Below are 12438 nucleotides of genomic sequence, written 5' to 3'. Positions count from 1 at the left end.
CCCTATTATTTATTTTTATTCCATATGTTCTACTCCTTTGTTGACAAGGTAGATAAAAGGAGCATCAGACACAAGGTTTTCACAATCACACAGTCACATTGTGAAAGCTCTATCATTATTCAATCATCCTCAAGAAACACGGCTACTGGAACACAGCTCTACATTTTCAGGCAGTTCCCTCCAGCCTCTCCATTACATCTTGAATAACAAGGTGATATCTACTTCACAAGAATAACCTCCAGGATAACCTCTCAGCTCTGTTTGGAATCTCTCAGCCATTGACACTTTGTCTCATTTCCCTCTTCCCCCTTTTGGTCGAGAAGGTTTTCTCAATCCCTTGATGCTGAGTCTCAGCTCATTCTAGGATTTCTGTCCCACGTTGCCAGAAAGGTCCACATCTCTGGGAGTCATGTCCCATGTAGACAGGGGGAGGGTGGTGAGTTTGCTTGTTGTGTTGGCTGGAGAGAGAGGCCACATCTGAGCAACAAAAGAGGCTCTCTTGGGGGTGACTCTTAGGCCTAAACTTTAAGTAGACTTGACCTATCCTTTGTGGGGTTAAGTTTCATATGAACAAACCCCAAGACTGGGGGCTCAGCCCACAGCTTTGGTTGTCCACATTGCTTGTGAGAATATCAAGAATTCAATGAGTAGGTTGTCTTTTCACTCTCATGATGAAGTCCTTTGATGCTCAAAAGTTTTTAATTTTGATGAAGTCCCATTTATAGATTTTTTTTCTTTGTCACTGAGGCTTTGGGTGTAAAGTCTAGGAAACCACTGCCTAATTCAAGATCCTAAAGATGCTTCCCTATGTTTTTTTCTAGATGTTTTATAGTTTTGGTTCTTACACTTAGGTCTTTCATTCATTTTGAGTTTATTTTTGTATATGGTGTAAGGTAGGGATCCACTTTCATTCCTGTATGTGGCATCCAGGTTTCCCAGCACCATTTGTTGAAGAGACTGTTCTTTCCCAGTTGAGTGGACTTGGCACCCTTGTCAAAAATCAGTTGGCCAGCAAGCCCTTAATCTTGGGGTTTGTTCCTATGAAACTTATTCCCGCAAAGGATAGACTAAGCCTACTTAAAATTAGGCCTAAGAGTCACCCCCAGAGAACCTCTTTTGTTACTCAGTTTGTGACCTATCTCTCTCTCAGCCAGCACGGCAAGTAAACTCACCACCTTTCCCATCTACATGGGACATGACTCCCAAGGTTGTAAACCTCCCTGGCAATATGGGACAGAAATCCTAGAATGAGCTGAGACTCAGCATCAAGGGATTAAGAAAACCCCTAGAATGAGCTGGGACTCAAGCTTCAAGGGATTGTGAAAAACTTCTTGACCAAAAGGGGGAAGAGAGAAATGAGACAAAATAAAGTGTCAGTGGCTGCGAGACTTCAAACTGGGTTGAGAGGTTATCCTGGAAGTTATTCTTACGCATTTTATAGCTATTCCTTTTTTAGTTTAAGGTGTATTAGAGAGGCTAAAAGGAAGTGCCAGAAACTGTAGAGCTGTATTCCAGTAGCCATAATGAGATAGCTTTCACAATGTGACTGTGATTGTGAAAACTTTGTGTTTGATGTTCCTTTTATCTACGAAATGGACAGATGAGTAAAAATATGGATTAAAAATAAATAAATAACGGGGGAACAAATGTTAAAATAAATTGAGTAGATTGAAATAATAGGGAACAATGAAAGGGTGTGATAAGGGCGTATAGAAAAAAATAGGGGGAACAAAGTTTAAAATCTATTGAGTAGATGGAAATACTAGTGGTCAGTGAGAGGGAGGGGAAATGGGTATGGTATGTGTGAGTTTTTCTTTTTATTTCTTTTTCTGGAGTGATGCAAATGTTCTAAAAAATGATCATAGTGATGAATATACTACTATTTGATGATACTGTGAGCCATTGCACACCATACACGGAATGCTTGTATGTTAAGAATATTCATGTTTGTATGTGGTTTTGGTTTGATAATACAAAATAAATTTAAAAAAAGACAAAACAAACAAACAAACAAAATCAATTGGCAAAAAAATACTTATAAGGAAAACTGGGGCCTAGATTGTAAGTTCTTATAGCAGTCACATTTAGTCCGGAGTGGTAACTGTTATTTCTGGATTTTGAGGGGCTGTTTTATATATGTTTAACCTGATACTCAGATGTAAGTACAAAGCCGATCAGGTTAGGATTAAGGTAATTCAGAATACAGGGGTAAGGAAGACATTGCCTGTATTTTAGAACTTCATCTATTCTTTGAGACCAGAGGAAGGATGGTTTATTTTGTCCAGAAGCTAAATTTCTGTAGCACATAATCTAACTCAACCTGTCTGAATAGATCATTTAAACAACCCATATTCATCCTGTGTAGCTTAATGTAATGCCTGGATACATCACAGAGTATATTAAGCAGATAATCAAAAGGTATTGGCAAAGCCCCTTGAGAGATGGGAGAAAACTTGTGGAACTATTCAACTTTACCACCAGGGAAAACCCTGACATGTGTTAAACATTAGGGACACCCAAGTCAATAGGCCGAGCCCTTGGTCTTGAGGCTTGCTCTTTTGAAGCTTATGTATGTAGCGGAGAAGTTTAGCCTACCTATAGGTATGCCTAAGAGTCACCTCCAGAGGACTTCTTTTGTTGCTCAGATGTGGCCTCACTCTCTCTAAGCCCAACTCTGCAAGTGAAATCGTTGCCCTCCCCACTACGTGGGACATGACATCCAGGGATGAAAATCTCCCTGGCGGTTTGGGAGATGACTCCCAGGGATGAGCCTGGCCCTGGCATCGTGGGATCAACAATGCCATCTTGGCCAAAAGGGAGAAAAGAAAAGTATAACAAACAAGGCATCAGTGGCAGAGAGAGTTCAAATAGAGTTGGGAGGCTACACTTGAGGTCACTCTTACGCATGCTTCAGTTAGACATTGCTGCCTATCATAGCTTGCTAAACTCCAAGCAAAACCATTCCTGCCAATCCTAAAGAACACCTAGGGCATTATATGAGATGCTATAAAGGTTCCATGCACTAGAGTAACTTTCCAGAAACCTACAATTTCCAGATGGGTCCCTGGGCCAGGTAAGTCCTAAAATGCTGAGAGGCCAGCCTTTTCAGAACACCAACTAGTTCTATCCCCCTATCCCATATTATCGACAGCCCGTGCCAACATGAAAAAGTTAGAATGGGCATAGACCAAATACCCTTAAAGAGTGGGAGAAAGATCAAAGGTTACGGTGGAGTTATACAGAGAAGGTTGGGTTTAACAAATGAGTATGAGTGCTGAATCATTATATTGTTATTTTTTTTAGTCTCCAGTACCTTGGAGCAGCTTGAGGGAAAAACCTAAATTGTGGAATTGTAGCCCATACCAAACTCTGAAATCTGTTCTACAACTAATTGTTGTAATGTACTTTGAAATTTATTGCCTTTTTGTAGATATGTTATTTTTCACACCAAAAAAAGAGAGAAGGAGGAGTATAACAGAGAAGATAGCATTTAACAGATGAGCATGACTGCTGAGTCACTATACTGATATTTTTGTTGGTCCCCGTGTCCTGGAGCAGCTAGAAGAAAAAATGAAAAATTATGGAACTATAACCCAGACTAAACTTTAAAATCGGTTCTATAACTACTTGTTAAAATGTACTTGGAAATTTATTGCTTTTTTTGTATATATGTTATATTTCACAATTAAAAAAATGTTTAAAAAAATCAATTGGCATAGATGTGAGGGTTTATTTCTGAATTCTCAGTTTGATTCCACTGATGTATGTGTCTGTCTGTGTGCCAGTACCATGCTGTTTTGATGACTGTAGTTTTGTAAAAAATTAGAAAACATTTTCTGTTAGAGAAGTTGTATGCTTGTGGAATAATCATGCATAAAACACACAATTTCCATATAGCATCCTTTTATTCACATTTTGCATTGATGTGACATATTTGTCATACTTGGTGAAAATACATTTTTATGATTGTACTATGAACAATCCATGTTCATAAGTCCATGTTAAGTCCATGGCTTAACTTAGGGTTCACTGTGCTGGGCAGTTTCATGAATTTTTTTTTTTAATTTATTCTTGTATCATATATGCAATCTTACATTTCTCCTTTAACCACATTCAGATATATATTTCAGTGCTGTTAATTACATTCATAATGTATTACCATCACCACTAAACATTACCAAAACATTTCCATTGTTCCAAATAGAAACTCTGTACACTTAAAGCCTTAACTCTCTATGCCCTTTCCCTACCCCATCCCTTGGTAACCTATAGTCTAGATTCTGACTCTATGTGCAATAAATTTTAAAATCAGAAAGGGTGAGTCCTCCAACTTTGTTCTTTTTCAGGATGACTTTGGCTATTTGGGGCCCCTTGCCGTTCCATGTAAATTTCATGATTGGCCTTTCCATTTCTGCAAAGAAGTCTGTTGGAATTTTATTAGGATTGTGTTAAATCTGTAAATCACTTTGGGTAGAATTGATGAACACAGACTGCCCTTCCAGTTATTTAGATATTATTTTATTTCTTTTAGCAATATTTTGTAGTTTTTGAGTACAAGTTCTTTTCAACTTTGGCTAATTTATTCCTAGATACTTGATTATTTTAGTTGCAATTGTAAAGGGAACTTTTTTCTGGATTTCCTCTTGTGACTGTTCATTCCTATTCTATAGAAAAACTACTCATTTGTGCATGTTGATCTTGTACTATTTTGCTGAATTCATTTTTTTAGCTCTAGCAGCTTTGTAGTGGATTTTTCTGTATTTGGATCATGTCATCTGTAAATAGGAAAAGTTTTATTTATTCCTTTCCAATTTGCATGCTTTTTATTTCTTTTTCCTGACTAACTGCTCTAGCTAGAACTTCTAGCACAACGTTGAATAACTGTGGTGACAGTGGGTAGCCTTGTCTTCTTCCCAGTCTTAGAGGAAAAGCTTTCAGTCTTCACCATTAAATGTGATGTTGGCAATGGATTTTTCATATATATTTTTCATCATGTTGAGGAAGTTTCCTTCTACTCCTAGTTTTCTAAGTGCTTTTATCAAGAAGGGGTGCTGACTTTGTCAAATGCCTTTTCTGCATCAATTGAGATGTGTTTTTTATCCCTTGCATTTTGTTAATGTGGTGTATTACAATGATTGGTTTTCTTGCGTTGAATCACCCTTGCATTCTTGGGATAAATCCCATTTGATCATGGTGTATAATTCTTTTAATGTGCAGTTAGATTCGGTAAGAATTTTGGAAGAAAATGTCTCCTTGTCATAACCTGGTGAGATGTCAATAAAATAGCTAACGTATTTGAGTGGGTGGAAGATGGAGGCTGAGAGGAACTTGTCATATAAGCAGGAGGAGACATGGGAAACAGCGAGAACTTGGGAGCAGAGACAGGAGACAATATTTCAAGACAATGAAGGATAAAGAAGTACAGCTACCAAATGGTGAGTGGAGAGAGCTGGAGGGGGGGACACAGGGCCCCTCACCCCAGCAAGATGGTGACTGTCATTGTCATGGAAATGACCATGATGGGGCTTGATTCCGAGATGGGGGAAGTAAATTTCTGCAGCTTTGGGGGTGCATGTGTGAAGTGGGTCAGGGTAAAATAGGTGTGTGTGAAGGGGGCTCCAGGCTGTGCCTACCTCCCTTCCTTCTTCCCTTCCAGGGATATCTCCTGCTGGCCTCTGGGGTGCTTCTCCCATGACAGTCACTAGGAGGCAGCATGCAACAGTGGAAATTGCCAAGATGACTGAGTCACAGGATCAGAGTTGGAATCCTAGTTGGACCCCATTCAGCAGCCCTATGAACTTAACCTCTTTGAACCTGAGTCTTTCTCATCTAAAAATTGGCTTGAGTGAGGTAGCACAGTGGTTAAATGTGAACTCTGGAGCCAGAGAGCCTGGATTTGTGCCCCATTTCTACTATTATTCTAGCTTGTGTGACATTAACCAACTTCTTGGATTTCTCTGGACCTCAGACACCTCATCTGTAAAGTGGGGATAGTAATAGTTTCTACCTCATAAAGCTATGGTAAACCGGCACGGTGATTGGCACCTGGCAGGTGCTTAATAGATGTAAACAATTTATTTTAAACTCCCCCTCCCCCCAGCCATGCTAGGGCCAGGATTCTCTGAGGCAAGACCTCTGCCTCTGCGAGGAAGCAGAACAAATTACTGTTAGCAACCACCGACTATGTGCCAGGCATGTTCTGTGCTTATTCCCTTCAATCCTCACGATAACTCAGTGACTCTAGATCTAAAAAACAAAACAAAACATTTTATAGCTGAGAAAACAGAGGCTCAGCAATTTAAGCCACTTGCCCAAGGACCCAGAGCTGAATCCAGCTCTTTCTGGTCCAGAGCCCGAGCTGTTTACAGGGTCCCCTCCGGTACCTGGAGATCGGGCCCTTGGGGCCTGTGCCAGGTCACAGCAGAATGGGGGCTCTTACCACAAAAGTTCCCTTCTGCAATCAGCTCCAATCCTGGCTGCCATTCCCTTCTTCCTCCAGACAGGATTTCCTGGAACTCTAATGGAATAAATGGAACGGAATCAACTTAAAGGGAGCCCAGCAGATTACAAGGGAGCGGAATGGCATGGGTGTGGCAAAGGTAGAATGTGGGAGTTGAGGCTGTCTCAGGACCTATGATTGGTCAGGCTGCCTGTGCAGGGCAGGGATCAGATTAATGACCATTCGGAGTCCTTTCTTTCATTGACCCAAGGATGGGGTGTCCTGGAGACTGGAGGGAATTAGGGGAGTCTGGGAGTCAGCCTCGGGGTGAGAGGCAGGTGAGCTGGGCTCTGGGCTGGGTGAAGAGGTAAACAGAGGTGCAGCCAGAGGCCCAGAATTCTAAGGAGCTGGGCTGTAGGTGCTTTTGGAACTCGGGGCTGTGCTGTTGAGTGGGAGACCCCAGTTCCACCTGAGACTGGGGAACTCCTGTGGCTTTAGCCAGGGCTGTATCTAGTTGCTGGGTCTGGAGGGGGCTGCAGGTTGAGGGGCCATCCCGTAGTAGGTTTAGGTGGGGGCTGCTGCTCGGCTGCAGAGTGTGGATCCAAGGCCTAGTAGAATGGTTTCCCCCAGTCCTTGTGTGAAAGAACCTGCACCCCCCAACTACTAGTGAGGATATGAGGCCCCGGAGGGGAACGGGCTGAGCTGAGTCACACAGTGAGTGAGTGGTGGCCCCTGGAGAAGGTGTGGATCTCTGCTCACCTTCACTGTGCTCTGTGTGGCGTCAAGATAGACTTAGGTTCAAATCCTGCCTTTATGAGCTGGAGCAAGTCACTTGACCTCTCTGGGCTTTATTTTTGACATCATTAAAATACCTTTACTTATTCAGCCCTTTTCTTTCCTCCATTTGAATTGCTCCCACATTCTCTTACACGCACACAGAGGTGTGGACACATGCCTGACGCTGAGTCTGCTGTCATTAACATGGAGCAATAGGGAGCTCAGGCCACTGCCCTCCAACCCCCTCAGCCAACCCCACCTGTCTGTGAAGCCTTCCCAGGAGAGTTCTCAACTAGAAGGCTATCTCCCTGAGCCAGTTCAGAAGCCTGATGGAGCCCCTCTGACCTTGACCTCCCCCACTGCTTTCCCTGTTCCCAGAGGGCCAGTTCTGGTCTGATTCATTTCTGAGTCCCCAGCACCCAGGCTAGGGCAGGGCCCAAAAGCTATGGCAGGGAGTGTTTGTGGAAGGAATAAATAAGGAAATCCTTCCAACTCCTCCCCTTTCTCAGGAGCCCATGACTACTCTCTCCACCCTCCCAAACCACTGGGCTGGCAGAAGGAGCCCTGGAATAGGGGTCACACAGACCTTGAATGGAGTGCTGGCTCAGCCTCTTCCTGTTTGAACTTGGGAAATGACCTCACTTCTCCAAGTCTCAGTTCCTTCTTCTGTCAAGAGCCTTCCTGAGGAAGAGACATTTAAGCAGAGATCTTAAAAGAAATAAATGGAAAGACCTAGATGGAGAGTCTTCCAGGCAGAGTAAACAGTTGATGCAAAGGCCCCAAGTAATAAGCCAATGTTGCTGGAGTGCAGTGAGCAAGGGGCAGCATGAAGGGAGATGGGGATGCAGGGATGAGCAGGCACCAGGTCACACAGGGCTTTGAGGGCACTGGAGAGTCTGTATTTTAATCGCAGTTGGATGGGAACTGACAGGAGGGTCTTGAGTAGGGGCATGGCTTGATCTGGCCCGTACTTCAAAAACTTCACTCTGGTTGCTATATGGTGACTGCAGAAGGGTAAGTTGAAGCAAAGAGTCCAGTGAGGAGGTTGTTATGTAATTCAAGTAAGAGTTGATGGTGGCCTGGACTAGGATGGTGTCTGTGGAAATGGTAGGAGGTGGTCAGATGCATGATATGTGCTGGAGGTGGGCCCCACAGGACTGTGGGGTTGAAGGTAAGGGAAGAGTGAACTTGAAGATGGGCCTTGTTTCAGCTATCTATTGCTTAGAAATAAACTGCCCCAAAACATAGCAGCTTAAAGCAACAATCATGTATAATTTCTAACAATTCTGTGGATTGACTGGGGCTCTGCTGGTTTCATCTGCGGTTGCTCATGGTAATACCAATCAAAAGTGGTGGGTTCTTTGCCTGATGTGCCCAAATGACCAATTCCTGAGACAGCAGGTTTGTTTCCTTTGAAACAGCATTGGTTTCAAAGAGAGGAAGAGTTTATCACTAGGCTTGTAACAGGAGAGCAGATGGCCTGTCGGCCCAGAATCTGTCTCCCTGAACTGCAGTCATTCTGATGGTTTTATTAGAGAAAAAGAAGGGCAGGGTTTAGGATAATGAGCACGGTGGCTCTAGGTGATGTAATTAGAGGTGATCTGATTATGGAGCATGCGCAGATTGATTTCATGCTTAGTCACAGAAGGTATGTAAGATAATGGCAGCCTTAATATGATTATGGGCGAGATTTTTAGTGTTATAATGAGGTATAAGTAACTTATAGGTTAAAGTCTAAGCATACGTCAGGCAGGCCCATTTTGGTTAGACCCAGCTTCAGTTATCAAGATAACTTTAGAATTGGGGTAGGTTAGCTCTAGGCTGACCAAAATGCCTTCATTAATAAACATTAGGGGCGCCTCCTAGCGCGCGCAAGCCGGCGGGCCTGGGCGTGCGGTGGGAGCGGCGCCGTGCAGACGTTGTCCGGGATGCGGGAAGGTTCCACCGCCGCCGCCGCCGCCTCCGCCTGGCCCGTCACTGGTGTTTGTATGAAAACACCCCAGCGGCTGGCGGCGAGGGATAAGCCCGTGCGCCCAGAGAGGAGCTGCCGGCTCCACAGGCGCCGAGCCGGGTGTTGCAGCTCGGCCCCGTTCCTGTCATCGCCCATCATACCGTATGATGCCGTTCCTGCTCAGTCCAGTGTGGTGATCTGCTCCTGCCCGTCCCCATCAATGGTGAGGAACCAGGCTGTCTCCGGCACCGCCCCCGCCGCACCCCGGTGTGAGCAGGCAGGGCCCCACCTTGGATAGTGCCACAGCCGAGTTCAGGCCAACTGCAAACTCCTTATAGCACACCGCCCAGCCGCTGCCACAGCCTCGGAAGAGATGGCCTGAAGACTTCAAGTTTGGGAAAATTCTTGGTGAAGGCTGTTTTTCAACAATTATATTTATTTTCTTTTTTCAAAGGACTATGATCTGATCTCCAAAGAACCAAAGCCTTTTGTATTTGAGGGAATAATACATGGTCCTATTGTTGTTCCTACAGCAGCAGAACAACCATCTGGAAATTCAGGTAATTTAAGAAAAGGAGTTGTAATGAAGGAGAATGTATCTTTTAAAGGAGATGAAGGTGATAAGAAATCGACGTTAATGGATCTAGCAAAAGAAGATATTAAAGAAAATGACAAAGCATTACAACAGCAGCTAAGTGATCAAAATAGAAGTATTTCATCAGTCCACAGTTTACATAATGATACTGTGAAGGCCTTGGACCGAATCACACTGCAGACTGTTCCTTCTCCAACATCCCTGGGTTTTCCTGCAGGAATGAGGAAGGACTACAGTCTCCCCCACACTGTCCTTACGTGCACTAAAGCATGTCCACATGTGGCTGCTTGTGGAAATGTTCTGTTTCAGGGAAGAACAGTTCAACTAGGAAGCTTTGCTGTACTGGAGTTGAAACTGAAGATGATGAAGATGCAGAGTCTAATTCATCTGTGGAGCAAGCATCAGTTGAAATGCCTGATGGACCAACAGTCCATGACTCAGATCTGACAAAAATTGCCCAAGAGGCTAATACCTCACGGTGACATCATAGATCAAGTAGTTTATGATTTAGATAACCGAAATTACACCATTCCAGAAGAAGGAGATATTTTGAAGTTCAACTCCAAATTTGAATCTGGAAATCTGCGCAAAGTAATTCAAATTAGAAACCCGACTACTTATGTGTTGGATGAAGATGAACCTCCAGTCCTTGAAGAAGTTGATTGCAGTGCAGAGAGTAATGAGGAGTTAGATATTGAACTGGCTGACAGTGCAGGAGATTATGAGCCTTCTGCTCGAGAAGAAGGACTTTCTGACTCTGAATTATCCAGAACCTACCTACCTCGAGCCCTCTGCCATCTCCTGTTAATTGCAAAGAAGCAATGAAATAACTTTGTTTTTATAGGAAATTTGAGAGAAATGAATTTCTAGAGAGCTGACTCAGAGAGACAAAATTAACTTGGGCCAGTTTGGTTTCAAGACGATAAATGTGTTATTAATTAATAATAAAATTGTCACTTGTTTTATTTAAGATATTCAATGCTCTTATATACCATTGAATTATCAAATGTGGGTTTTTTTTTTTTAAAAAAACCTCAGCATCATGGCATGAATTTTTACGTCCTTATGGTTATAACCTTCATCAAATGGGTAATTTTGAAGTGTATCAGAGCATAAACTCTAAATTCTAGATTGTTGTGGTCCTGAGTTGTTGAAAACTAATATATATGTACATGGATTTCTATAGATGTGTTTGTGGGGGGAGGGGAGATATTGAAGATAAGACTGCTCTTCAGAATCATGTTAACTATTGGGTTGTGAGTGAAATAATCCAGAATTTGCCTTGAAACCATTTCATTCTACAATTATCAAATTACGCAAATAAAACTATCTAATATTGCATTGTCATCCTTTTTAACACACTCAGATTATTTGACTTTCAGAATCTTTAGAATGTTATAAAAATTTAACATCTGAACACAGTGATAAAAATTCATAAAAGATGCTTAATTTTCTAGTCTCAATGTTTTTTATGGTGTAGGTATATTTATACCTATCATAAAAGTTATATTTGAGCAGCTTTTTTTGTCTAAAATGTTATTTCATGGATACACCCAAAGTTCAGCACTGCAGTCAAACAGTTAAGACACTTTAAAAATGAAGACTCTAATGTTAAATGTGCATTTGTATATTGAGCTTATTTTTCACATTTCATGAGCTATGCTGTTATTAGACTGACGGAAGTGAGCTTGTTTACAGCATGCAGACACTGTTATCAGAGTCCTACATGACTGGAACAGATGTAAACCATTTCTTGTAGTGACATTTTCCCAAGTTTAAGCTGTCTTGCCACAGAACTGTCTTTGCCTTCAATAAAATAAAACAAACTCAACAACTTTCAGAAGGGCTTTAAGTACTAAGTTTCTGTGATAACAAAACAAATCCAAAAATTACATTTCAGACTTTTGCATTTTCCAAATAGATTTTTTGTCTATTTGTGTTATTTAAGGCATTTTATCCACAGTGTAGGTTACTTTTGGTGACATGGGTACTGAGTTTAAAAACAATAGAGTACAATTGATAAAGATGACTTTTACTCTAAGTAGCCTAATTTTAATTAATCTCAGCAAAACAAAGACTAAATCGATTGGGAAGTAGAACCATTCCTCTTTGTATTTAGTGACCTAATTTGGAAGATATTGGGATACTTTAGCAGGGTAAAGTTTTTTCATGGAATAACAAGTTACAATTATTTATTTTATATATTTTATATATAGAACAATGACATTTTACTATAATTATAATATTTATAATTCTTTTCAGAATTTTTATTCCTTTCATTCTTATGTTAGTTGAAAATCAAGGTGACGTATGAAATGCAAAAAAAGTTACTATAATGTGCAGGATGACTAAAAAATTTCAGTTCATTATGTTAGCATTGTAAAGCCCCCATGTACTATCATAATTTTAGAATAGTTTTATTGAGATATATTCACATCTCATACTATCCACCCAGTGTGTACAGTCAATGGCTTTTAGTAAAATCCCAGAGTTGTGAATTCACCACAGCCAATTTTAGAAAATTCTCATTACTCGAGAAAGAAAAACTCTATACCCCTTTACAATTCACCTTTCAATCCCTCTGTCCCTCCCCAGCCCTATCTAACCACTAATCTTAGTCTGTATATAAATTCATGTTTACATTTTATATGAATGTAGTCATACAATATGTAGTAC

The 12438-nt window shown here is 41.6% G+C and overlaps 1 long non-coding RNA gene across 2 annotated transcripts in view; it reads right to left on the bottom strand.

Annotated features, from left to right (window-relative positions):
* LOC143674658 (uncharacterized) overlaps positions 1–12438 on the bottom strand; it is a 44281-nt gene that overhangs the window by 4817 nt on the left and 27026 nt on the right. The window contains exons 3-5 of one of the 2 annotated variants that reach the window (XR_013171145.1): positions 7803–7897; positions 6440–6517; positions 6119–6246 (exon numbers count right to left, since the gene is read on the bottom strand). This is a non-coding gene — a long non-coding RNA (uncharacterized LOC143674658). Of the gene's footprint in view, positions 1–6118; positions 6247–6439; positions 6518–7802; positions 7898–12438 lie in introns of those variants that run through there. The other variant, XR_013171146.1, reaches the window with a different exon arrangement.

This window comes from Tamandua tetradactyla, chromosome 2 (assembly GCF_023851605.1).
Source record: "Tamandua tetradactyla isolate mTamTet1 chromosome 2, mTamTet1.pri, whole genome shotgun sequence".
NCBI lineage: Eukaryota > Metazoa > Chordata > Mammalia > Pilosa > Myrmecophagidae > Tamandua > Tamandua tetradactyla.
The sequence above is the reverse complement of the archived record's forward strand: the minus strand, read 5'-3'. Positions and strand labels throughout refer to the sequence as shown.